This window comes from Myotis brandtii, unplaced genomic scaffold (assembly GCF_000412655.1).
Source record: "Myotis brandtii unplaced genomic scaffold, ASM41265v1 scaffold374, whole genome shotgun sequence".
NCBI classification, from domain to species: Eukaryota; Metazoa; Chordata; class Mammalia; order Chiroptera; family Vespertilionidae; genus Myotis; species Myotis brandtii.
Window position 1 is genome coordinate 4233955 of NW_005364372.1, and position 26233 is coordinate 4260187.

At 39.0% G+C, this 26233-nt stretch overlaps 1 protein-coding gene and 1 long non-coding RNA gene across 3 annotated transcripts in view; both read right to left on the reverse strand.

Moving 5' to 3' along the window:
* Nucleotides 1-26233, reverse strand: part of HDAC9 (histone deacetylase 9) — an 846941-nt gene that overhangs the window by 533463 nt on the left and 287245 nt on the right. The window lies entirely within an intron of this gene.
* The window catches only part of LOC106727143, a 19765-nt gene continuing 12889 nt past the window's right edge, over nt 19358-26233 (reverse strand). The window contains exon 3 of the long non-coding RNA XR_001363300.1: nt 19358-19935. This is a non-coding gene — a long non-coding RNA (uncharacterized LOC106727143). The remainder of the gene's footprint in view (nt 19936-26233) is intronic.

Sequence of the window (26233 nt, forward strand, 5' to 3'; positions counted from 1 at the left end):
TCGCCTGGGCTCCACCTATATCTATTGATCACAAGGACAGTGTTAGAAAGACATGCAGTTTATTCTAGAAAGAGCCTAAACCTCGGATGGAGCTCAATATTTTCTAGAAATGTAATGTATAATGAGCATTGAAATGTTAAATCTCCAGAATCACAACCCACATGGCACTTTCTGCTTCCTGCCAAAGCACCGCTAACTTGGTAGTAATGCAAAAGGAAGAGGCTCCCTGGAGCCAGGTGTAAGAGTTCATCGAATGTTAAGATATGCCGGGGAGGCCAGCCACTGTGCTATTTTGAAAAGGCAAAATTCAGCGGCGCTGACAAGCCCCACCACAGGAAAGCCAGGAAGCTGTGCTCTGCCTGGCACGTGTCACCTGCCCACTCAGCTGTGAATGAGAACGTGTGTCACACCACCTTCAGCTCCGCTTTTTTCTCTTTATGGTGAGACAAGTACTTGCTGAATAATCTTAGCTCTTACCCAACTTTTCAAAATAGAGTCCTTGTGCTGCATCTCAGATGCAAACAGTCGTGTTACAACTGTTTCTGTATTCACTAGCACAAAACTTTCTGCAGTAATACTTCTGTTAATATTAATTCCGCATTTTTCTGAAAATTTTTAATCTACTTGGACACAATCCAACAAGCTGTCTAGAAATTCCTGTCCAATTAATTTTCATAAAGCAAAGGTTCAACTTCCTGAAGACTCTCCTGTGACAAGAAAAGAATGTGTCTGAGACACCTACAAGTTGAAATTCATAATCAAGTATTTTCAGAAGTCTTTGCCAGGTCACCTACAGATATCTTTGTCATGTGACATGAGTCCCATGTAATTTGAAAACACAATAAAATATTTCCAATTAAATAATCATAAAATGTTATCATTGCTACTGCTTTATTTAACTATTAAAGGATAATGGTGGGTAATATCCCATTAAATATTTGTTGATCTTGTTGCAAAAGTCATATAATAATTTAATATCTATAAAGGCAAATTTTAAAAAATGCTAACTGCCTTCCCTTTGTGGGGAATGCTGTCATTATAAAGGAATAAGAAAAAGAACTCTAACAAATAAAACCTCCATATAAACAAAATCTCAGTAAGCATAAAATACTAAGCCTCTAGAATTTATAACAAATGTTACATTTTTCTACTTATTTTGTCCTCCAAACATGTAAAGGAAGAATACTATTATTTTTTTCTATTATAAGATGTGACTAAATAATCAAATCCAAATCTCAAAAAGGTCTTATTTCTCCCAAAATGTTCAAAAACAATTTTTATACAGGAAATTTAATCACTTCAATGAAGGAAAGTAGGGAAAAGAAAGCTTATTTCCCAGCATAGTGTCCCAGTGAATGTATTATGTGATTTATATAATTACTTATTTAACTTTATGCCAACCTGATAGAGTATATATAATTATTCTCATAATACAAAGAAGAAAATGAGACCCACATAACTTAAAAATTTGCCCAATGTACATAGTCAATAAGAGGCAGGATTGTATTTGAACCCAAATTCATCTGCCTCCAGATTCTTTTCACTATACCACAGTGAATGGCATATTTTAATAAAATAACTCAGTTGATTGCCAAGTGAATAACAGGGAACATTTGGAAATGATCTGACTTGGGTGAGAAGTACAGCTCTTTATTGTTAGATTGAAGATCAATAATGTGAAATGCCAAACTTCAAATCAAGGAAATACAAGGTCATCCTACAAGATTAAGAATGAAAACAAGATTAGAGCATGGAATTTATAGGGAATATGTATCAAAAGACCTTCATAATTAAGATATGGAGTTTTCTTATTCTATTCAAGGATGTTTTTATTCCATGGTCATGCTAGATGGTCTCCAAATGTAGGGGCCAACATTCCTTCCCTCCTTGTAAGTGTTTACAATTCCTCCCAGCAAGACATGGAGTCATTTCCCCTCTCCTTAAATCTGGGTTGGCCTTATGACTTGCTTTGAGCCATATGATGTGGTGTAAGTGGTACTATGACGGTTCTGAGCCAAACCTTTAAACGCAATTGGCCTTTATGACACCCAGACCTTCTGCTTTCACTCTCTTGAGATCCAGCCTCCACATAAGAAGTTTGGGGCTATAAATGACAGGAGGCCATGTGGAGAAAGGCCCTGGAGAATGAGAGGTCACCTTGGACTTGCCATCCACAGCCCCAGCTGAGTGCCATGAGAGCAGAGAAGGCCATCCTGCCAAGTACTGTCCAAAATGCAGAACCAAGAGCAAATAATTGGTTGTAATTTAAGTTAGTACATTTTGGGGGTTATATGTTGCAGAAAATTAAAATAGTGGTTATTTAGTCAAAGAACGTATGTACATAACCCATGGACACAGACAACAGTGAGATGATGGTTAGAGGGAAGGGGGAGACAAAATGGGGGAGTTAAAGGAGGATGGAATGGGTACATTGGTAATAGTGTCAACAACAAAAAATAAATAAAATAATATAAAATAGTGATTAATTACTGATAAATCTATTGTTTCAAGCCACTGCTTTAATAATTTTGTACTGTTTTATGAATAAAGTCATCTCCTGATGCAACATCTAGTACCTAGAAACTAAACTTTCTCAGCACTGTCAGAGAAGAAATAAATTAGGATCACTGATTTTATATATATATAATTTCTCTGGTATAAATGAAGATCAACAAATACACACTCAACATGGGAAAAAATAATAATTAGTTGTTGAAATTTTCACTCCACAGAAGCTGTTAAGTTTTAAACACTGATAAAAATAATCAATGCAATTTTGAAATATAAACAAAAGATACCTATTCTGAGTAAATGTGTAGTGTTCCAGGTAATTGGATTGTAAAAAACAAAAACAAGTATTAATAAAATCTGCTGGTTTAAACCTGTTAGAGTTTTAGTGAAGTCTATCTCAATTTCCCAATAGCAGTTGGCTGTAAAGTGACTTTTGATAGAAAACTGATGTATTTGTAGCTATTAGTCCAGTCGAAACCTTTCCACATCACACTTTGGGGGCATCCACAGAACCATTAGATTGGAAGTTTTAAGACCTAGTCCCTCGCTCCTCAAACTTAGGCCTGTCTAGAGACAGTGAAAATATTAACATAAACTCCAGATAGGAAATGAGGGTAGAGCGGGGAAAAAATAACCTTCCACCCAATCCATTCTGAGGTTCGTGGCAGCTTTTTGTTTTTTCTTTAAAAGCTAATGACAGGTTGGGCTGCGGCCTGCTGCTACTTCTCTCTGCGTCCAAGTGCAAACCCCAGGGTGATGCCTTCCTTTCCCATGACCTCTTGCCAGACTTCTGCTTGCTTTCCCCACAGGCTTGGCTTCCCCGGCTTTGAAGATTCTGTTTTTATAAAACCAGTGCCTCATTCTTGCCTCTTAAGAGTGCTCTTTGGAGACCACCATTAGCAGTCAGTCCATTGACAGAAACTGGGTAGAGCGGACGCGATTCACATTTTCCTCCTGTGCATTAGTATTTGTTTATCATCTATTTCTAATTTGCATATTCACTGTCTAACCAGGCGATCTTGCCTGCCAATGTAAATTTCCAGTTGTTATTGTTGACTGTTAGTTGCCCGTTGTGCCTCCTTTCTATCCTTTCTCCCCAACCATCCCTGCTCCGTATTTGAGGAGAATGGGAAGAGTTTCCAGATTCCTTTCTCACCATTTTATTGTCCACTGGAAGACTAACACTAGGAAAGAAAAAAAAAACCTTTAGTGTACTTGGAGGGAGAATAAACTAGAACAAAATCAGGCGCTTCCAGATGTGAGAATGTGTCCTCTTTCTATCATCTGGGAAAATAAGTGGAGGAAAAGTTGAATAAGAAGATCGACGTTTAGACACAGTGAGAAAAGGAAAGACTGCGCAGTGGCTCCTAAAAATAGATTCCAACAGAGAATGACATGATGCCAGTCACAGAAAACAGGGTCAAGGCATGAAAGACAGACGCAGGCCAAGAGCCACCACCACAGTGGTCCCTTCTGGGGCTGGTCCAGGGCTCAGCCCCCACAAACAATAGCAACCAGACTCTCAAGATTTAGTGCTGTCCTTACAAGAGACTGTTTTCACCCAGGGCCTCATTAATCTTGCGCATTCACCCTGAATCTGATCACGTGGTGAGCCAAGGGTGAAAGTCTGTTCTTGGGGAGTTAACTGCTTATGTGTGAGGTAAACTCATCCATCCATGGCACTGAGCTACCAAGAGGGCAGTGAAAGAAATAATTTAGGAAATTATGCCCGGGAAGTTTCACGTTATGAAGGAGTGAATCTGTCTCCCAGCTTCAGAGTTACCCTATTTGGGAAAAAGTTCCCTGTATCTTTCCAGACATAAAAAGAATTGTGTTTCTTTTTTCTTCCTTTTTTTTCTCCTTTCTTTCATTGAGTTTTTTTTTCTTTCTTTGTGTTTTTAAGAGACCTTATATTTGCCAATTTTAATGGGAGTTTTGAGATCAAAGATTTTGGGGGAAATTGGTTTGAAAATTACTTGTTTCTTAAGTAACTACTTTTAAACTCAACTGTTTTGTACAATTATTCCAAATGTGAAATAATTTCCTGAAAGCACTGTCGAATCAACTAGCTGAAACAATATTTCTCTGGTCTCCTAAGAAAATAGTTTTCATTAAAAATGAACTAATTGGAAGGGTTAAGGTGTGATGGGACAGAGTGCAGAAGGAACATGTTGAACAGTAAGAGTGGAAGCAAATCAGAGTAATAAGTCAAGGAGACATGACGTGTGTCTAGCCATGTCCGTATTAGAGCTATACCTTGCGCTTGCTATTACTCTGCCTGGAATACTCCTCCAACAGGTCTTTGCATAGAAGCCTGTTCTCATCCAAGTATCAGCCTAACTGCCACTTCTTGGAGGGGCCATCCTTGACAGCCTGACCTAAAGTTGGCTTCCAGGCACATTGATTACGCATACTTACTATTCTTGTGTTTTTTAATCCTCACCTGAGAATATAGTTTTTAAATTTATTTGAGAGAGAGAAACACTGATGTAAGAAACATCAATCGCTGTCTCCCACATGTGCCCCAACCAGAGATGGAACCCACAACCTAGCTAGGTATGTGCCCTGACTGGGAATCGAACCCGCAATCTTTAGGTGTAAGGAACGATGCTCTAACTAATTGAGCCACTTGACCAGGGCTACTTCACTTTGTTCTAATTTCTCCTGTGCAATATTACTACCTGATAGCTCCTTGCTCATGTTATCCACCTCCACTCTGCTTCCCAATTAAAATGTAAGGTCTATAAGAGCAGGGATCTTTTTTCCCACCACTGAGTTCCCATGAGCCACGACAATCTCTGACAGATTAGATATTTTATAAAAACTTGAAGTCAATGAATAAACAAATACATGAAAGAATGCTTTCACAGGACTTTGCTTATCCTGCAGCACAAAGTTTATGAGTTATTAGTATGAAAATCCTACGGAGAAAAGAAACTAAAGTATCACTAGTACAAGCTGTAGATGAAACCATAAAAAAGCAGGCGTGCTGTGTGTTGTAGGTTGCTATGCCAGTACCTAAACTGCAGATCCAGTGTGATTAACCAGGTCCTTACGATTACAGATGACGTGAGGTTAGCTCCAGGAATCACAAAAAGGAACAGGAGAGAGAGCCAGTGATTTCTTCAAACAAGAGAACTACGGGAAGTACACCTATTCCTGTGCCTGGATTCAGACGTCATGTCAACAGTCTAGAAAGATAAATAAATCATCCCGGGTAATCAGAGCGTGTGTTTGTCCCAAGTGCGGGAAAACTGCATTTAGGAAGAGAATGTTTGTTCCTGCCTGGCCTTCCATTCAGCTCTGGCAATTTATCTAACCTCCGTGGTCCCTGGGATTTGTTTACCTCATAGCGTTTCTTTAGAGCTTTTTGTTTTTGCGAAATGGGGGCTGCTCTGGGTGCCTGTGCCCCAGGCTGGAATCTGCAGGTGCAGGCCTCCTGGACTCTCGGGCATCCCTCCCTGGAAAGCCCGCCCTTCCCCACGTGCAGGAAACCAGGAAACGGGCCACGGGAACTTTTCGCAGTCATGGCGAAGGCTTGTAATTTTTAATGAACCTGCCCAGTGACATATCCATGCAGCTATTTCCCAGAGAAACCAGACGCTTTTATAAAAATGGAAATATTTTTAGGAGATCTTAGCAAAAGAAAAGATGTGTTAAAAGAAAAGAGGTGGTGCTTCTTCTGGAATGTCTGTTCCCTTTGGTTTCCAACCCTCTTCAAAGGTCTGAGAGGCTTATTTCAAAAACAGAGTGTGATTTATCATTAGCAACATTCTCCTCTTTAAATAGAAAGCACGGTATAATAAAAGGAGCAATAAACAGCGCACAGAATGGAGTCTTGCTCCTCTTTGGAGATTCTGAGTCGTGTCTAGAGAGGAACATATTGACACGATTTGGAAAAACTGAAGCTCATCTCACTTGGAGGCAGCGGAGCACGGTCTTTGATGGGCACAGACCTGAAATCTCCTCTGTAGCTTCACCTTTGCTGCGACATCTTGACCAGTTACTTAAATTCTTTAAGACTTAATTTCTTGCCCTAGCCGGTTTAGCTCTGTGGATAGAGCATCGGCCTGCGGACCAAAGGGTCCTGGATTCGATTCTGGTCAAGGGCACATACCTCGGTTGCTCATGCAGGAGGCAACCAATCAATGTGCTTACATCGATGTTTCTCTCCGTCTTTCCCTCTCTCTTCTACTCTAAAAAAAACAATGGAAAAATATCTTCGGGTGAGGATTAAAACAAAAAAACCCAAGATTTAATTTCTTCATTTGTAAAATAAGAATAATGATATCCACCTCACAAAGTTATCGTAAGTTTTGAATGATACAATGTATTTCTTAGTACATCAATAATTGACACTTGTATTTATAATTATTATCATCGTTAAAATATCATTACCATTATTCATATCATCATTGAAAGGTGTTTTTCATACTGGCTGTGATGATTAATTTTATGTGTCACTTGCCTGGGTTAAGGGATGTCCAGATAGCTGGTAAAACATTATTTCTGGGTGTGTCTATGAGAGTATTTCTGGAAGAGATTCGCATTTCAATCAGTGGACTAAATAAAGGGCATGCTCTTACCAATACTAGAGGGAGCCATCCTACCCTTTGAGAGCCTGAATAGAACAACACTGCAGAGGAAAGGTGAATCTGCTCTTTTTAGCTTCTGTGTGGGCATGCGTCTTCTCCTGCCCTCAGATATCCTGGTTCTCAGCCTTCAGATTCATTCAGACCAGAACTTTCACTCTCGGCCCCGTCAGCCCCACCCTGCCTCATTCTCAGGACGTCGGACTCACACTGAACTATACCACCAGCTTTCCTGGTCCTCTAGCTTGCAGATGGCAGGTCATGGAACTCTTCACCCACCACAATCCTATAAGCCAATTCCTATAATAAATTGATACTGTTCTGTTCTCTCTCTCCTTCTGTGCAAATAGCTCTATCTATCTATCTATCTATCTATCTATCTATCTATCTACCTATCTATCTATCTACTATTGGTTCTATGTGTGTGTTGTTGTTTTTCTAAAAAACCCTAATACACTGGCCATAGGTTCATGACAAAGAGGAAAGAAACCAAGTCATTTCCTGTTTGTCACACAGAAAGGAGAAAGAATGTTGGGAAACAATCAAAACCAATCATCAGTCTCCAAAGTACCACTTATAAGTACTGGGAAAGAATTGAGTTGTTTAGCTACTATTGAGTAAAGAAAGGAAGTTTAAATACAACCCAAGTTGGCTATTCAGACACACTGCATTCTCTAAAGATGCTATGTATTGTACAAGGAAGAGCACAATATCCTCAAATAAATGGATGCTCAAAAAGAGAAAATTTACTTGTTTTCCTGAAGAAAGCGTTATGGTAATCAATATTTATTTTTTAAAAATAGAAAGAGCTAAAGTACTGGAGCAAACATAGTGCAAGAGTATTGGAGTACCCAGAGCAATAAATAAAATTTTTTATGGGGAATCAACATAGGATGGACCACTTGTACTTTTGCCATGTAATGACTTAAGAAAACAAAGACCTTGCCATCCATCTGCTATCTACTAAAGTCAATAAAGCATGGAATTTTATCACTAAAAATGTAGAAAGAATGTAATATAAAAAGTCTTTAAAGAGTAGTAAATTTAGTTTTATGAAAACTCCCTATATATTTTTTATTCTTCTATGGTCTGGTGAAAATATCCTTAAAAATAAATACTTATCCATTGATATGACTTTAGGAACCACCTACATAATATTTTAGACAGCCCACAAGCAGCTTATTTCATTAATTTACTGAATAAGTTTTTGGATGTTTGTGTGACTATAGTTACTTCGGTTTGTATAGTTTTATAATTTTTTAATGAGTAAGTCTATATTTTGTGAAAGACAAAAAAATAATATAAAGGTACAACCAATAGCCAAAATAGTAAGATTTATTCTCTTGAGTTTTACTACCGAAGGCTGACACTTCAGTCAAAGTCTTCCCTCTTCAGCTCTGCCCCAAATGCCAAGGAACTTCTGCTTTCAACTTAGATGGAGTACCAAGAACAGAATTCACCCTCTGCCTGAGACAACTAAAACCCTCAAACAAACAAAACCAGAAACAGAAACGATGGTTTTCAAGATCCTGAACTGAAGGCAGCAAAGGACAGCAATCCTGAGAGATGGGACATGAATGAGGTAAGCCCTATTATTGTCCAACTTGCTGCCTTGAGAGAGTTTCCAGGTGCCAGCAAAGGGAGGGAACACCCAGAAGGAGTCCAACGGACTACAAGACTTGGGGAGACCGAGCTGAGATTCCCCAGAGAAGAAGGCAGCTGAGGTTTTCAGGACAGGGTACCAGAGGAAGGAGGGCTGCACAGAGACAGAACTCTGCAAATCTACAAAGTATTTCCACTAAGTATTCAGCAGAGCACCAGTCAGTACATGTTTGGGAAGAAACAGCCTGAGGCAGGAAAAAAAATACCTGAAAAACAGTGACCAGCACACACACAGGCCAGTAATAGTGCCTGCTCTCATTATTAAGGCTGGGAAACCTCATAATATAACGAACATAGGGAAAGGTGCCCAGAATGGTGTGTACGTACTGAAAAATAGTTAGTCCAAAATTAAACACTGATCATGTCCTGCCAAACAAGTGTTCAAGCAATCCCTGAAACAAATAAAACTGTTTATATGTAACTGTACTGTACCCAGAATAAAGCAAGGTTTGCATCCATCAAGTTAAAATTCACAGTGACTGGCTTACAATAAAAAATTAGCAGGCATTTTAAAAAATAAAAAAAAAGATCCATGGCGGGGGCAATCAATTGAAACTGACACAGCACTGAAACAAATGTTAAAATTAGTAGACAAGCTAGAAAGACAGTCATTAAAACTGTAATTCATATGTTGAAAAAGTTAAGTGGAGATATTAAAGATAAAAAAAGACAGAAATTAAACTTACAGAGGTGAAAATTACACTGTGTGAAATTGGATAAATGGCAGAATAGACAATGTAGAAGAAAAAAATTAGTAAATTAGAATGCAGATCAACAGAAATTATCCAAAAGGAGACAAAGAGAGAAAAAAGAATAAAATACCTATACTAACACATCAATGAGCTATGGAGTAATATATGTAATCGGAATCCCCAAAGGAAGTGGGAAGGGGACAGAAAAATATGTAAAGGATATTATCCAAATTCGATAAAATCTGTGAACTCCAAGTACAAGAAACACAAAGAAAACTACACTAAAATACATATAATCAAGTTACTCAAAAGAAATTATAAAGAGAAAATATTTTATAAATACAGAGTAAAAAGACACATAATGTAGAAAGTAACTAAGATAAGAATCAAAACAGATATCTCACTGAAAACAATATGAACAAGAAGGTAATGGAACTTGTTTAAATTTGGAAAAAAGAATACACAAATGTGATACCAGTACAGATCCAAAGATAGTACAAAGATAATATGGAAATATTTTGAGCAACCCTTTTCAAATAAATTGGAAAACTTAAAGGAAATGGACAAATTCTTTGAAACACTAACTACCAAAGTTCACTCCAGAAGAAATAAGTTACCTAAATAATCTTATATCTATTCCAAAAATTGAATATTTATTTTAAAACATTCCCACAAAGAACACTACAGGCCTAGATGCCTTCACTTGTGAATACTACCAAACATTTAAAGAAAACATAATACCAATTCCACACAATTCCTCCAGAAAAATGAAGAGGAGGTAATACTATCCAACAGCTCCTATGAGGCCAGGATTATCTTGATACTAGATGCTATAAGAAACCTATAGATTAATACCCCTTTGCAAACATAAATGCAACCTTTTGGTGCAAGATATGACACCCAACTGAGCCACACTGGGCTCATGCGCTCATGTGTGGTTTTATTATCAGTTTAACTTAAATCTCATCACAATTAGCCTGTATAATATTCAAAGTACAGCATATAAAACTATGCTTAGCTTAACACTATGAGATAGCATCTAACACAAATAATCATTAATATTTACTGACCCAAATGCTAAATATCTTGAGTTTGATGCAGCCTAGACACCAGCCTTAGTTCTACATGGAGTTAAAGTTGTTATTTTACTCATCTAAATGTTGAAATATACAGCACAGTGATTCCCCAGCCTTTCCATTACGACCTTTGTTACCATCTAGTCCTCTAAGTCCCAATTCATTTCAGAGGTTTTCCCTAGCAAGCAAATTCTGTAACATAAGAACTAATGTGATTTCATAGTTTTTATAAAGACCTGTGTAGCAGCCAATCAGAGCTTCTACTATATACGAGAGAGGTTATCATACTCTGTTGATGTAGCAAAAAGAGTGAAAAATCTCAACAGTATAAGTCCTCTGTAGCCTAAATGGAGTAAAAGTATTAATGTTGGGACTTTCCATTATTAATAAGGATACAATATTTTCAGTTGGTGGACCCTTAGGAATCCAGAGATGGACTGCAGGTGGCATACATTAGTTCAAAGAATTCTGCTTTTTTCTTATAGATTTTAAATTGAACCTGGAGAAGCAGTGAAATATAGTATTGTAGCTACACAACTTTTTTCTCAAATTAAGTTTGCTGTGTTTTCTCCTGCTCTACTTCTCTTTGTGATATCATTGCATGAAATACCTATTCATGGTGGAAATATTTATAGAAAATTACTATTCTGCATGCCTTTCAAATTATGGTGATATCTTCCCTATTTAGTTGATAGTTAAAACTAATGAATGCTTTCAAACAAATATCAGCGTAGATATACAGAGGGTACCCCCAAAGAGTATACACACACTTTAACAGCTGATAGCTCCATGTTGAAAATGAAATGTATTTTAATAAACACTGCCTTTATAATTATTCAAAGTGTGTGTATACATTTTTGGGACACCCTATATGTAACTAACTCAGAAGTTAATAAGGTAAGTCATATTTTTAATTAATCTGAAAATGGCCATATTTCAAACCCTTGAAATGACATTTGTTATTGTGTGCTTTAAATTGTTTCATATTATGCTTTCTAAAGTTTTTCAAATCAATACCATTTTAAATATAAAGAAAATATTCCATTATACTATCATTTTAACTTTTTCAAGTTTTCACTAGATGAAGAATTTTCATGTGTTAGACTGTCACGTCTTCTGCTTTGTATATCATCTTTATGTCACAGTCCAACTAGGAAAATGCAGGGATCAGTGTCCCTATCAGACTTTTTATTTTTAATAACATTCACTTTGTTTTCTGCCATGTGGCGAAGAGCTCAGGCTCTGCAGGAAGTCAAACATGGGGGTGAGTCTGCGGGATGCAATGCCCAGCAGGTTCCTTCACTCATCTGAGCTTCAGTGTCCTCATCCAATGGAAGAAAATCGCTTCTCTACTGTAGGGTTTCTACAAGACTAAGTGATGAAAACAAACCGTTATAAGGCATGTAGCATAAACCTGCCTGGGAATCTGCAAGCAATCTCTACCACTATCCATTTCAGTTCTAGGGAAGCCTGGTTTGCTGAAACCCCAGTCTCTGCCTCCCCCTCGGACTGGCGTACTCCATCTGTATTTCTTTGGTGCTTATTATAGTTTTCCTATGGAGCTATTTCTTGTTAGTTTTTCTGGCTAGGAAATAAAAAAATACATAAGACATATCCCTATTACTTATTTTAAGTCATTTTTTCTTCTAGACAGGCACCTAACGGAAGACCTAAATATTGAAAGGATGTCTGCATAACCATCGTGGCGTGACTGGGATCTCTCTGAAGGTGAGGTACCCACCAGCGCTCTGTGGATACACCAAATACCCAGGGCTGAAACTCTTGGCTTATTGAGACTATAAACCTAGAGCTGCAAACTGCTTCTTGCTGCGCAGCTTAGCACCTTTTCACTTTGCAACAAATGGATTTTCAAAACTAGGCTTTCATTCTCAAACACTTCCTTAACTAAATTGCAATTCTCATTGATGTTTCTCTCTCATCTCAATGCTTCCCTCTCTCTCTCTCTCTCTCTCTCTCTCTCATCAATAAAAACAACATATCCTTGGGTGAGGAGAAAAAAAAATTACAAAAAATAAACTAATTTAAATAAATAAATAAAATTGATTCTTGAGTCCTTAAAATATAGTATCATAACAGCATTAAGTATATTCCTGTGTTTTGGGGTGTGTTTGCATATATGTAGGTGTGTGTGTAACTGTCTTGCTTAGAAAACATTCGTTGTCAAAACAAAGTACTATAGGTTCTTGGCACAGAGTTTTGGAGCCCAGGTTCTCATGACTGATGTCAGAACTAAAAGCCCCAACAAGATGGTCTATCTAGTACAATTTTGTTTCCTCATTGTTAACATTGACCAATGCCCTACCGTCTTTTAAAAGAATGAATTTGAAGAAAGATTGTTTTTCTTTCTCAGCAACAAATGGATGCAGTACCTTCAACCTAAAATATTATGTATATATAATATTCACCAACAGAGTGAAGAAACTAAATTATAATCCACTGTTCCAAAAGAACTATTCTTGGAAACAAAGAGAAATCCCCTCAAAAATGGGTAAAGGAAACTGTCAAATTAAAAATAAAATACTTTTTATTGTTCATTCTTCTATCCTTTTCTTAATTAAAACTAATTCACTTCACTACTTACCTATCTTAAAACAAGCTATAATCCCCATTAGAAAGAGCTACTTCTAAGATTTTGGGGGAAATGATTAAATTAGCCAATATGTGAGGGTTCCCCACCACTTTAAACCACATATAAAACACAAGGAAGTATAGCTTCCAAAAGCTACAATCACATCACTTTTTCCAAAATTCTGTTTACTGTGTGGAATCACATCGCTAACCACATTATATGTCTTTATATTTCCTGATGAAAAGGTGGACTCAAAAAAGGAAATAAGCTAACATTTAAATCCAACTCAAGTGTGATTAAACAAACACTGTCTTCTGAAGGGAAAAATCAAAACATCAGATTTATAGCATTTCATGTGGTAGAAGCAACTTCTGAGGCAAGGGCAGTTTCCGAAGGTTGAGAGGTGAATGCGAAGGGTGTCACTAAGCCTTTAGTCCGTCTCAAAGAGGCACCACTGTGGCTAATTATTTTCCTCCACGCTTCTGTCTATAAGCATTACACTTTTCACTTTTCCATGAAAAAAAGACCCATAGTTAATGAGAACCATAAAGATTCCTTAATCAGCTTATATTGTGAAAAAGTATTAAAGTCTCCACTTTCACAACAGGCACATGAAATACACACTTTTATGATATATTACTAGCACAGGAACTTACATCTCTCTCCCCTTGAACCACCTGCAAATTTTAATAGTCATGTATCGCCAGGGTACCAGAAACTCATAAACGTTTAACCTGCTAATTAACAAGTAGGTAAAGTTCCAGCCCTGCACCATAACGTGTTTGCTTCCAAGGCATAGTCAGCAAAACCTAGAAAGCAGTCCCTTGATTTTTTCCCCCAAGGCAACTATATTCCAGGCCTGATTCCTTCCCAAAGTCACCAAGGAGAAAAAGCACACACATACATATGAAAAGTCACGTCCATACAGAGGGCATAAAATTTGTGAAAAAATGTGGGAAATCAAAAATGTGATTATCTACAAAAAGCTGCTACCTGAAGGATTTTATTGGACCACGTTGTTCTTGTTTTAGGTTCAATCTGCATCATTCCTGGTTTTGTTGCACTACAGGTGTGTGCCAGAGGCGGCCAAAGACATCCTATATAATAAAACCCTAATATGCAAATCAACTGAACGGAGGAATGACTGGTCGCTATGATGCGCACTGACCACCAAAAGAGACACTCAATGCAGGAGCTGCCTCCTGGTGGTCAGTGCGCTCCCACAGGGGGAGCACTGCTCAGCCAGAAGCTGGGCTCACGGCTGGTGAGCACAGAAGTGGTGGTGGGAGCATCTCCCGCCTCTGTGGCAGCGCTAAGGATCTCTCCCTCCTTCCTCCCCCCCACCCCCATGGGGAGCAGGTCTAAGCTGGCAGTCAGACATCCCCCGAGGGGTCCCAGATTGTGAGAGGGTACAGGCCAGGCTGAAGGACGCCCCCCCCCCCGCAGTGCATGAATGTCGTGCACCAGGCCTCTAGTTATATATTCATTGGGGCTGTTTGTTCTTATGTAAATATCCAAGCCATGATCCAGAATGTGGGGCCTATGAAATACAGACATCTAAAGAAAGCACTGTGAGAAAGGAAAAGCCTCCTGATTCTTTCCTGCAGCAATGCTGATGGCTACTAACCACACTCTGATAAGATGACTTCAGGCTACATAAGTTTCTTAAAGGACCCATTAGTGTCAGGGCCTTGGTCTCAGGCCCAGCCCAGCTAGTCACACTAGGAATTACTACCATATTAAGAAATTGGTTATATTTCTGAACTTATAATACCAGGCAGAACTATTTTCTTTTTCTAGTGTTTTATTTATGTGAACTAGCCTCCTAAGAGGGTAATTAAAAGATTTATGCCAGAAAGGCAGTGGAGGTATTATATCATGTCTGATTTTTTTTATTTTTTATTTTTTGAGGCTGAGAGAATATCTGCATATGTAAAGACCAAAGACAGACACAAGTTAGGAAGTGGTTCATTCATTCACTCTTATTTTATGAAGTGCCTTCTATACCCCCAAAACTAGGTACTGCAAGTATAGTGGTAACAAAAAGATAACACATCTCTGCCTTATGTAACTGATGAGCTACTGAGGACAAATCATTAGACTGGTTCTTCAATACTTGCTGGTTTTAACAGAATACATTCCTTTCTAGGATCAAACTGACAAACTAGTAATAATAATAATTAGTATGTTCCAAGTACCAAACTTTGTGCCAAGTATAACATTAACCATTCTATATACCTCATATCATTTATCCCTCCTAATAATTCCATGATGTAAGTACAATGCATGTATGAAGTTAAGTAATTTGACCATAGACACACAATTGAATATGTTCAGTACTCAAACCCACTTCTATTTTATGCCAACAGCATTTGTTTTAAAAACATGTTAAATTTGTTCTTCCCAGGTAAATTATAAACTTCTCAAAAATAAAATTATCTTATATTTTTGCTGCTCATCAATTTGTAGCTCAATAGAAACCTTTTGGTGAAATAACTAGGTATTAACTATGAATATAATATCATTGTATTGAATGGCATTACATTCATATTGTTATAAGCACAAGAGGTCAGAGCAGAATATTGTCTCTCCCTTACTGTTTTCTGATCATGCTCCACTCTCCTGTTTTCTATATCTGTCTTTCTGTTCCAACTTACACATTCCTACAGTCCTCAAGATCTTCAAGAAGAGTCTTCCCTCTTTATTTAGCCAATATAAATTAATTCTTCAGGTTTCAGCTAGAAGGTTACTTCTTCACAGAAGCTGATCTTGACCTCCTTAGAATGGGTCAAGTACCCTCAAAGCACACTCTTCATTTCCTTCATAACACTTCCGGCATACCTCAATTACATATTTCCTTCTATAATTATTTGATTAACATATGTCTTGCTCTTGAACACAAGAACTCTAAACCTATTAACTGTTTCTGTCTTGCTTACTATTTCTGCAACAGCTCAGAGCCTGAGACATAGTAGGTTCTCAATAAATGTTTATGAATGAGGCCAACCCACCTACAGTCATTTGCTTATTCCGTTATTAACATAATCTTCCTTTATTTACATTTATTTACTCATTAAGTCATTTTTCCATTCAATTCTAACAAATATATACAGAGCAATTACAGTGACTAGGTACTGTGCTAGACTCTGTGACTATTGCAGGCCCTGCTTTCAAAGGATATACAATCTAGAAGAAACATACAGGAAAAGAATGAGTATAGTAAGATACTTAAGTTTTATGATAGGAAGAAATGTGGAACCATGGTGGAAGAAATAGTTAAAAAATACTTGTCTGTTTTTCCTGTAACAATGAATTATTATTGATCAAATAAATCGTAAGACCTAACATGCCCTTCTGTAGTAATGATAATTTAGCCATAAGAGTGACTGAATTTCATTATTGTATCTTATATGTGTTTCCATTTGAAATAAAATGGCAAATTAGCAATATCTTACTATGTAAGGATATACCTCACTATATTTATACATGTAACTGGGAAATTTATGTCTATATGCACACACAGTCAATATAACCCCCTGTTCCAAATTGGTAAATAAAGAAATTTAGTATCCCACTTTCAAATCATGCAATCGGATATACAATAAGAAATGAAATGCAAACATATTTCCCTAAGCCACTAATTTGCTATCAAGATGGGACTTTAAGGACCAAGCAGACTCTGACTCACAGCTATGCAATTCTATGATTGTGTTTGCTTATGCCACATGCTAGCGTTTTATATAATCACTCTGTTTAGAACATCAGATTTCCCGTGGATTTTTTTTTAGTCTTGCTATGATGCCCCAAATTTTCTCTCTGAAGGTTAATATATTGTACATAGCACTTTATTGAGTTTGCTCTTCAAAGAGATGCCTAGCCAATGAAGGAGGGCATGAAAGCAACTTTCATTCAACTGGTTTATGTGCTGCTATATATAGAAAATTCATTCCAACCATCAGCAATCCCAAATATTAACCAGTCCCCCACCTTCTGATTCATTATCCACATTGCCACAAAAGTCAATTTTCTAAACCTACAATCTTATCATGCCTCTGACATGTCTGAAACCTTCTGGTGGTAGGGCTCCAACCCAGTCAGGATAAATTCATGTTCCTGGGCTTAGCAAGCAGAAGCCTCCATGAATTAGCCCCTGTCTTCCACTCATGCTGACCCCCAACCTTGCTCAATCTTGTTGGGGGGGGGTTAAAATGTTTTTATTGATTTTAGAGGTAGAGGAAACTAGCCCCTGTCTTCCACTAATGCTGACCCCCAACCTTGCTCAATCTTGTTGGGGGCGGGTGGTTAAAATGTTTTTATTGATTTTAGAGGTAGAGGAAAGAAGAGGGAGAGAGAGAAACATCAATGTGAGAAAGAAACATTGATCCACTGGGGATTGAACCCACAACTTGGGTATGTGTCCTGACCTGGAATCCAACCAGCAACCCTTTGGTACATGGGATGACAATGCTCCACCAACTGAGCCACACCAGCCAAGGTAACCCAATCTTGCATTTTATGCTCTGCTGGCTGAAAATTTAATACTTCCTCTCACTAGCCATAATATCTCATGTCTTGGTGCCTTTATTAATGCTCTCTTCTCAGCCCAGAACTCACCCCTCTCCTGGCTGGTATTCCTAATTAAACTTTAAGATTTACTTCAAGGGTTCTTTCCTCCAGAAGGCCTTCTCTGAGCTCACTACCCAGGCTAGGTGACTTACTCTCTCAGAACAATCTGAGATGCCTGTATTGCTATACTTATTACATTATATTGATACTAGAGGCCTGATGCACGAAATCCATGCAAGAGTAGGCCTTCCTTCCCTCTGGCACCTGGACCCGGGCTTCCCTCACAGCCCTGGCTTTGTCGGGAAGGAGGTCCAGTCTAATTAGCATATTACACTTTTATTATATAGTATGATCTGCATAACTGTCATACTTCTGGCTATACTATAAGTTCCTTGAGAACTGAAGAACAGGCAAGCATGTCTTTTTTATTTTGTATCTTCCAATCCAAGTCAACCATGGTATTTAACACAAGATCGGTGCTTACTAAATATTAGTCATTTCCTTTCCCAAAAAGATTCTTAAGGAATTTGCAAAATAGACTGGCAGGAGAGGAAGGAGAAAAGTACATATACAGTCATAAATCAGGAAATAAATATAAAAAGTGTCACAAACAAGTGTATGAATACAAGCTGGTAGGAGTTGAAAGAACAATAGATTGAGCAAATCAAGGAAGCCTTCCTAAAGGCAAGTTCTATTTGAATTGGATCTTTCAAAATGAGCAAAAATCATGATAGGAGAAAATGGAGAGAAGGTCAGAGGAAACACCTGTATAAATAAATCCCAGAAGCAGGTAATGACAGGCTGTGAACTATGAACAGTAATGTTGGCCAAGAGAAGTATAGGGTGTTGAATAGTGTGAAATAAAAATAAAAAGGAGTTTAGGATAGGACTTAGAGCATGGGGTTCTTTGAAGGCTCATATATTTAACTAGTAACCTGGTGCATGGATTCACACACATTGAAAGGAAATTAATTAGAAGGTGGCCAGGAGGTCAGGACTGGGTGAGATGGGCGGGACATGCCCTGGAGCCAACCTCCCAAGGTCCCTCCCTGGCTTCTGCAGAGTGAGCAGCCTCCAGCAGGTGGGATCCCACGGCCTGATCTGCAGGGATCAGGCTGAAACTGGCTCTCCATCCCTGGAGCCAACCTCCCGAGGTCCCTCCCTGGCTTCTGCAGAGTGAGTGGCCTCCAGCAGGTGGAATCCCACAGCCTGATCTGCAGGGATCAGGCTGAAACTGGCTCTCCAACATCCCCCGAGGGGGCCTGGAGTGTGAAAGGCACTCTGCAAAGTTGCTGTCATACATGGTGTGGAACACAAATGCAAGTATGCAGTGAACCAGATTCAGGGCTGACAGTGCCCCAGCTACAACATAACCCACAGCTGAAGGTGGAATCGCACAGCCCAGCAAGGAATCGGGCTCCCTCCTCTCTGGTTTCAGGTGCATCACCCAAGAACCGCCACTGCCAAGTCATTGCAGCTCCTGCGTTGAGCATCTGTCCCCTAATGGTCAGTGTGCATCATAGCGACTGGTCAGATGGTTACGGTTGGACACTTAGCATATTAGCCATATATATATATATGAAAGAAAGAGAGAGATGAGTTTAGTCTTTAAGATGCAAGTCAGGCAGAACCACTGCGGACTTCTGAATATGGTTCTGATGAGAGGAAAGAGCACTGTTCATTGTGTAAAGCTGCTGAGTCATTAGATTTATCTCCTGTCACCAGCATCACCACTCCAGCTCTGTCACTTCGTGTGGCTAAATGAGAGACACTAAGCATTAATATGCAAAACACAAAGAGCCCAGGTTAGAGAAGGTCCAAAAGAGCTGTTTTTTTGTAGGAGATCATGGCCACTCTAAGCCTCAGCATTTCTGCTCCCACACTTCTCCCCAACTACATCTCCAAACAATGTGAACAACTATAGAACCCTGCACAGTGACTATGCAAAAGGGAAAAGGGGTGTTTAGTTGATGTGTATAGATGACGGACCAGTTGTCCTTTTTTCTTTTTTTTTACTACAAATCTTTTTCGAATGATGTGATGGAGGAGATCATTTGGTTTCCTATTAGCCTGTAAATTTGGGACTGTCCCACTTTAAATAAATGTACAATACTTCATAAAATTCCAATTCCCCCAAAGTTTTCAGAGAGCAAATGTTTGATATGCCACCACCAAAAGGATTAAAAGTAACGAAAGCTGGGAAAAATATGGGAAGACTTATTTCCTCTAGAACAGCCACAAATAGCCTAAATATGATTAAGTTTAGATTTAAGAGTTTCCCATCAATTTCATACCACAACTAAAGTTTCTCAGCCTAGCTTACTCAAATTGGACTGCTGTGTTTATTTAACATCTGATAGTTTAACCTAAACACTCATGCCCCACTCCATTAGGGAAAGAAAAACTAAGAGGGAAGTTACTCTTACAAAATACAGACTTGATTTACATGATACACTCTCTAGTTCTTGAAGGAGATAATCATCGTAGGTCCCTCTTCCTTTTCCAGGCCTCAGGACTAATTGCTCTCATCACACCTCTAACTTATTTGTCCCCTGCCCTCCTCTACTTGACCCATGTAAATCCACATATTGGAAGCAGGGCTCTCCCATTCCAGAAACTGTCCACTAACCTCTTATCCACCCTCTTCAAGTTCCCATCTGCACCTCTGCAAACCCTCTCAGTGAATGCTCCATGTCAAAATTCTTTGTGAAATTAAGAGGTCATCTGATGGGAGGGAACACTGCCCCCCCCCCCACCCGCCCGCTCCCACAACAATACACTTGTCTGACACCCATCCTTCAATGCTTGTCTCCCCTCTCAGTAGTAGGATGTGACCTTCTCTCTGTCAATCACTATGCCAACCAATTCTGCTGAACAGCAGTGTATCAGCCTCCTTATAGTTTCTAACTTGATGATACAAAAAATTTCTCACAACGACTGCTTTTACTTTTTTGTTGTTAAATAGAATTTAAAAAGGAGAATTAAGTTCTTTAGCTACATCTGCCAAAGGCCTTCTAATTGTTTTTGTCTTTTCACCTTCATCTAAGACTTATCCCCAAAGCAGTTGTTACTCCTGTCTGATATGGTCATCTCTGAGTATCCATACAGGCCACTGAAATAAAAAATAATCAAAACAGACTCACCCCTCACCTCTCCTGATCTCCACAATTTCAGACTCATCCTTTGGGCTCTGAGGGGAATAGCCCATGTTAGGGTGCCCAGTGTACCCGAGGATAGCAGAAAGGGGATCTGTCACCCCCTGAGCAGCATGGGTGCTATGCATCGCTGCAATGCCCCAGCCGGAAGAGGTAGAGAAAGAAGTGGGACTTCAGGTTCTGTGGGATCAGAGCTGCCTACTACGTATTGCCTGGGCATGTTATGTGGCCTTGCTCCCAGCTGCTTTCCTGAAGGTGGCCTGTGGATGCCCTGGAGGGATCGAGGGATTCGATCTGCTGAACCTCAGGGAAGAAGCCGGACTTTTCTTCAGTAGAGTGTTCTCCCGATGCTCCTCTGAGCAGTGATGGTGGGGACAGGAGCGTGGCTGGCAGAGGAGGCCTGCGCTTTCTGGGTAACAGTCACTTTCTGGGTCGCCAGGATATGCCCTGCCTCACTCCCATTTACTGCGATGAGGTCCCCTCGTCAACAAAACGACAGATGGAAGCTGAGTTTTCTTGTGATTTAAACAAAGAGTGCCATTTGTGTCCGATTTTTAAATCTATAGTTAGTGGAAATTTTCCATATGCTTCCGTTTTCCCTTCTGTACCTTTTATATCTCAGAATATTCTGTTGTGAAATTTGGAAGAAAAAAAAAGTGTCATTGCTTTCCCTCTTGGTGACACTGGGGATAACTCTCACCCTTGTAAATGTGGTACAGAAGGGTGGGTTTTTCAGTCTCTCCATATTGTTTTACTCAGTACCACCTGATAAAAAGCTTATAGAAATTAGCTTTGCCATACACCACTGACCTGCGGAGTCATTTTTCAGCTTCGTGAACAAGTCCAAAGGAGAGGAAATTATTTTTTATTAACCAGGTACTAAAAACTAAAGCTTTTTATAAGGGTTGCTTACTTCTTTCCACTGAGACCAGTAGGCAAAGGAAAAGAAATCCAAGTGCAATAACTTTGCCCATAGGCGGCTTTATTAAAATCTATAAGGTGAAATTTTTAAATAGCATCAAATCATCATAAAATATGTTAGGTATTTACAGTAAATACAACTATTATTATACACCTTCCTCCTGCGACGCCACCCTTGGGAGAAAGGGATTTTGTGTGTTTCAAAAATGTGCTATTGTAAGGTGCATTCGGGCTCCTCCAGTGAAGGTCAAGTTGCATTTTCCATTATAAACCTGTTTCTAGGGGTTCATTACTGTGTCATAAAAAATCTGCTTGGGGCTGAAATATGGCATCTAGACTCTTAGCTCAGCAGCTCATTCTTTAAAAAAAATGTATCCGAATTGCTAACCTTGGTTTAGTCACACTTAAATGATAAAATTGTGACTAAAATATATCTCAAACAATCCAGTGGGCTCACATAGCTCAAGCACTGAGTTGAGCAAAGGATCAGACCCACAATCCTCTGTCTTTCCACTTGTCAAATCTGAGGCTCCATGGAGTCCACACAGTGCTTCTAAGCAGGGAAGCTGGCAAGTCTTAAGTTGTTAAAAGACAAAAGAAGAAAAAAGGAAAATATACAAACTCAACTCTAAGGCAGTGTTTCACTTTTTGAGGTGTAAAGTCATAGTTTCCCAGGAACAAAATCTTATTTTGTTTCATTAAAGTTCACACTGAAAACACCTTCTTTTCTACAGGGGGAAATAAGAAGACATTAGTTACAATATGAGAAAATACGGCTAAAGTTCCTTATTAAATAATGCTCATCTTTTTTGAATAGTGTTCTGAGTTGTTGCCTATTTTAAAATACTGTTCATTGCCCTGGCTGGGTAGCTCAGTTTGTTAGAGCATTGTCCCAATAGGCCAAGCTTATGGGTTCAATCTCCGGTCAGGGCACATATAAGAATCAACCAATTAAAGTATAAATAAGTAAAACAACAAACTGACCTCTCTTTCTCTCTCTCTCTCTCAAATCAATCAATAATTAATTTTTTTAAATGCTGTTTGTTGAGCCAGGGCAATATTTTGAAGCATTGTGGCAACTAGTCATAAGCTAAAGGCACAAGGGATATGCTCTAGGATTAGGGTTTAGAAATAAATTATGCTACCTGTAATACAAATTTACTTTGGAAAAAACTTGGAACTTAAGATTTTGTATTGTAACCTTGGACAATCACTGAATCTCAGTGGGTTTCAGATTCCTTGCCAGTAAAATGATGAAGTTGGATCAATAATTACTTGAATCCCTTCCAGATCCTCACCCTAGGATGAAATACACACACAATGCTTGGTTTGCAGGCCTTCTGCTTTGTGATATTGTTAAAATTACCCCACAGGAAGCCTCCTCTCTGGCCCGCCTGACTGATGTAGCACTGCAAATTGTGTCAAAAGTAAGTGGGCACATGGAATTTTTTGTCTATTGATCACCGATGTAAACCTCACTAGAACTAACATCTTGTTATCAGGTACTGGAGTGGGAATGCCACTGGCAATGTATTTCTGTACATTTAAAGATCACTTATATTTTAATTTTTCCATATATTACATGAGTTTCTAGAAGCATATTGCATTTATGAGTGAAGTCTGGCTTTGAAAGAATTCTGCATTCTCAAAGATCTTCATTAACACAGGGAGGACAGGAACCTAGAAGTTTTTTTAGGAGGTGGTGGTGTTTAACTTATCCTAAAACAGTAAATACAGTGAATAATCCGCCTGCCTAAACTTCACCTAGGGAATAATCTCTCTGCTGATCATGCCTAATGAAGAACTTTATAGATTTCACACTGCCACTTCCAGATCCTGTGGCGTTTTTCTTTCTGTAATAAATAAGCATTTGCTTGCGAGTTAGGGCATTCTGAGTTCAAAATACACTAGTAATTTTACCAACGAATTTATTAATTAACTTAGTGCTAATGTGATTATATCTTATTTTCTTGAGAAACAAGACTATATGAACACTAACATAGAATGGCCACTCCTTTCTGCCCTGTCCTCTTGCACACACCTTCACCCATTTATACCCATATGCTTCTAATCTACTTCTATTCATATCCATTATCTCCCTGAATCACCTACTTTCATGCATCTCAAATCTATTTCCTCTGTTCCCTTCTTGTTCTGCCCAAAGACAGGAAGCAGAAATTGTTTTTTCCCCAACATAGCATCAAATTCTCCCCTCAGTGGCTTAGCTGGTTTTGCTCAGTGGATAGAGCATCAGCCTGCAGACTGAAGAGTCCCGGGTTCGATTCTGGTCAAAGACATATGCCTGGGTTTCGGGCTCAATCCCCAGTGGGGGGCATGCAGGAGGCAGCCAATCAGTGATTCTCTCTCATCACTGATGTATCCATCTCTCTCTCCCTCTCCCTTGCTCCCTGAAATTTTATATATATATATAAATTATCTCCTCAGAAAGGAGATGGGAGTGAGCAAGGAGGGAAGAAAGACATTGTAGGACAAGATGACAACCATCCCCCAAGCCCACTAATTCTACCATCAAAGCAAGCAGGGGACTTTGTATTTCCAAGGAGAACATGCTAACTGAAGTACTTTTCCCAAGAAAAATTCCAGTATTTAACCATCCTTAATGTATTTGTTAGGATCGGCAGTGAGGTAGATATGACCTGGAAAAGGTAGCTGGGGCTTAGAGGAAATATTTGTACGATGTGAGAAACTGAAAATAGACAATGGAGGTGGCAGGCCCTATGTGAGCAGGAAAGATTCGGAGCCCCCCCAGGATGTGGTCTAACTGGTGGCATAACACCTGGGTGAAGGAGCCTTATGGCTTACAGATATATTACTGAGACATGAGGGAGAGGTGACTTGCTCCTTGCCTAAGGGCATTCCAGCCTAGGGATTAAAACCCTCTAAATTGCCAAATTCGGGACTCAGTTTGGTCTCCACCAGCTGAGTTGCCCGCTGAGTGTATTTCTTTCCTACAAATAAATCCTCGCCTGCTTTTGCTGCTATTTGTTAGCTCTTGTTTGAATTCATTCCTACAAGCAAGACAAGAACTGGGGGCACAGAGCACTGTCTCTGGCCAGAGGTTATCTTCAGCCAGAGACCCCCTTAGGCCACTGCTGACCCACTGGCTGACACAGTTATCACTCGTGGTCAGACGCCTGGAGTGTTTAAGCCTGGTCCCCATAAAGGAGTGTGACACTCAGGGGCATCCTCTCTGAACAGGGCCAGTCAGGGGTAAAAATTAACACCTTGACCTCTACTCTCTAAAACTATGTAGAGGGGTAGAATTGGGTTCAAATTAAAGAGCAAGAAAGGCCTTAAAGGGTACACAACGTTATACAGGAGAACGTATGGGAGAGGATGGGAGTGGGAAATATCAACTATTTCTAAGCTTCTGGGGGTATTACTGGCCTATTTGCACATCCCGCATCTCATGCAGTGAGATGAGCCCATCTACTAGTATACTATTCCTTGTTCTGGCTACAATAGCACTTTGCTAATATCTGCATAGTCCTTATGTTTTCTGAAATCATCTTATCTATTTTAACCTATTTATTATTTATCTCTCTCATTAGAATGTAAGTTCAATCTGAGCAGGGACTTTGTGTCTTTTATTCGTACCCACTCCCAGTACCTGGTACAGGGCCTGGCACACCGTGTCCCTTAATAAACATTTATGGAAGGAAAGAACAAAGGGAGGGAGAGAAAGGAAGGAGAGGGGGTTTGGGAGTTATGAAAAATAATTTCACAGTCACTGTCAGGAAAATTACTTAACTAATATTAATATTATAAGACTGCATTTTCCCAATAATCTTCCTAACAGAATCAAAAGTATAATTGAAAATATTGTGATTCATCACATAAGAAAACAGAACCTGAAGTAGAATCAACTACTATACTAATATATAGATTTTCAGAAGACGGTATCTCCCAAGTTTTTCTTGCATGAAAAAGTTGTATTGGATGTTATCTATCAGCATGAAATTCTACAGCTCCAGAATTTTTGAGGCAAAATTAAAAGCTCCAGGCTCCTTCTCTGAAATAATATAATGGCCTTGGGGAAGCAGTGGTTGAAAGTTTCATGTTTGAAATGTCTTTTAAGTGCTGGCAATGTCAAGTTTCCAACACATTGAATATATCTTTTATGTAATCATAAGTAATATTGAAGAATCCAACCTCCAGGGAGAATGTTCCCACCTAAAAACACTCTAATAAAGAATGATCTCCTTCCCCAAAGTGTAGACATATTTACAACAATTTCCTTTTCAAAGTCTTAGGTTGCTCAAAGTATAAAAGTGAAAATGTCTGGAATAATTCATTTCTTCTAAAACTCTATAATCTACATACACACAATTACTACATGACGTACTCATATACATATGTACTTCATTTTCCAATGGAGAGAGCATGCAAAGTGAGTCTTGATCCAAATACTTAATGATTCTCTCTCTCTCTCTCTCTCTCTCTCTCT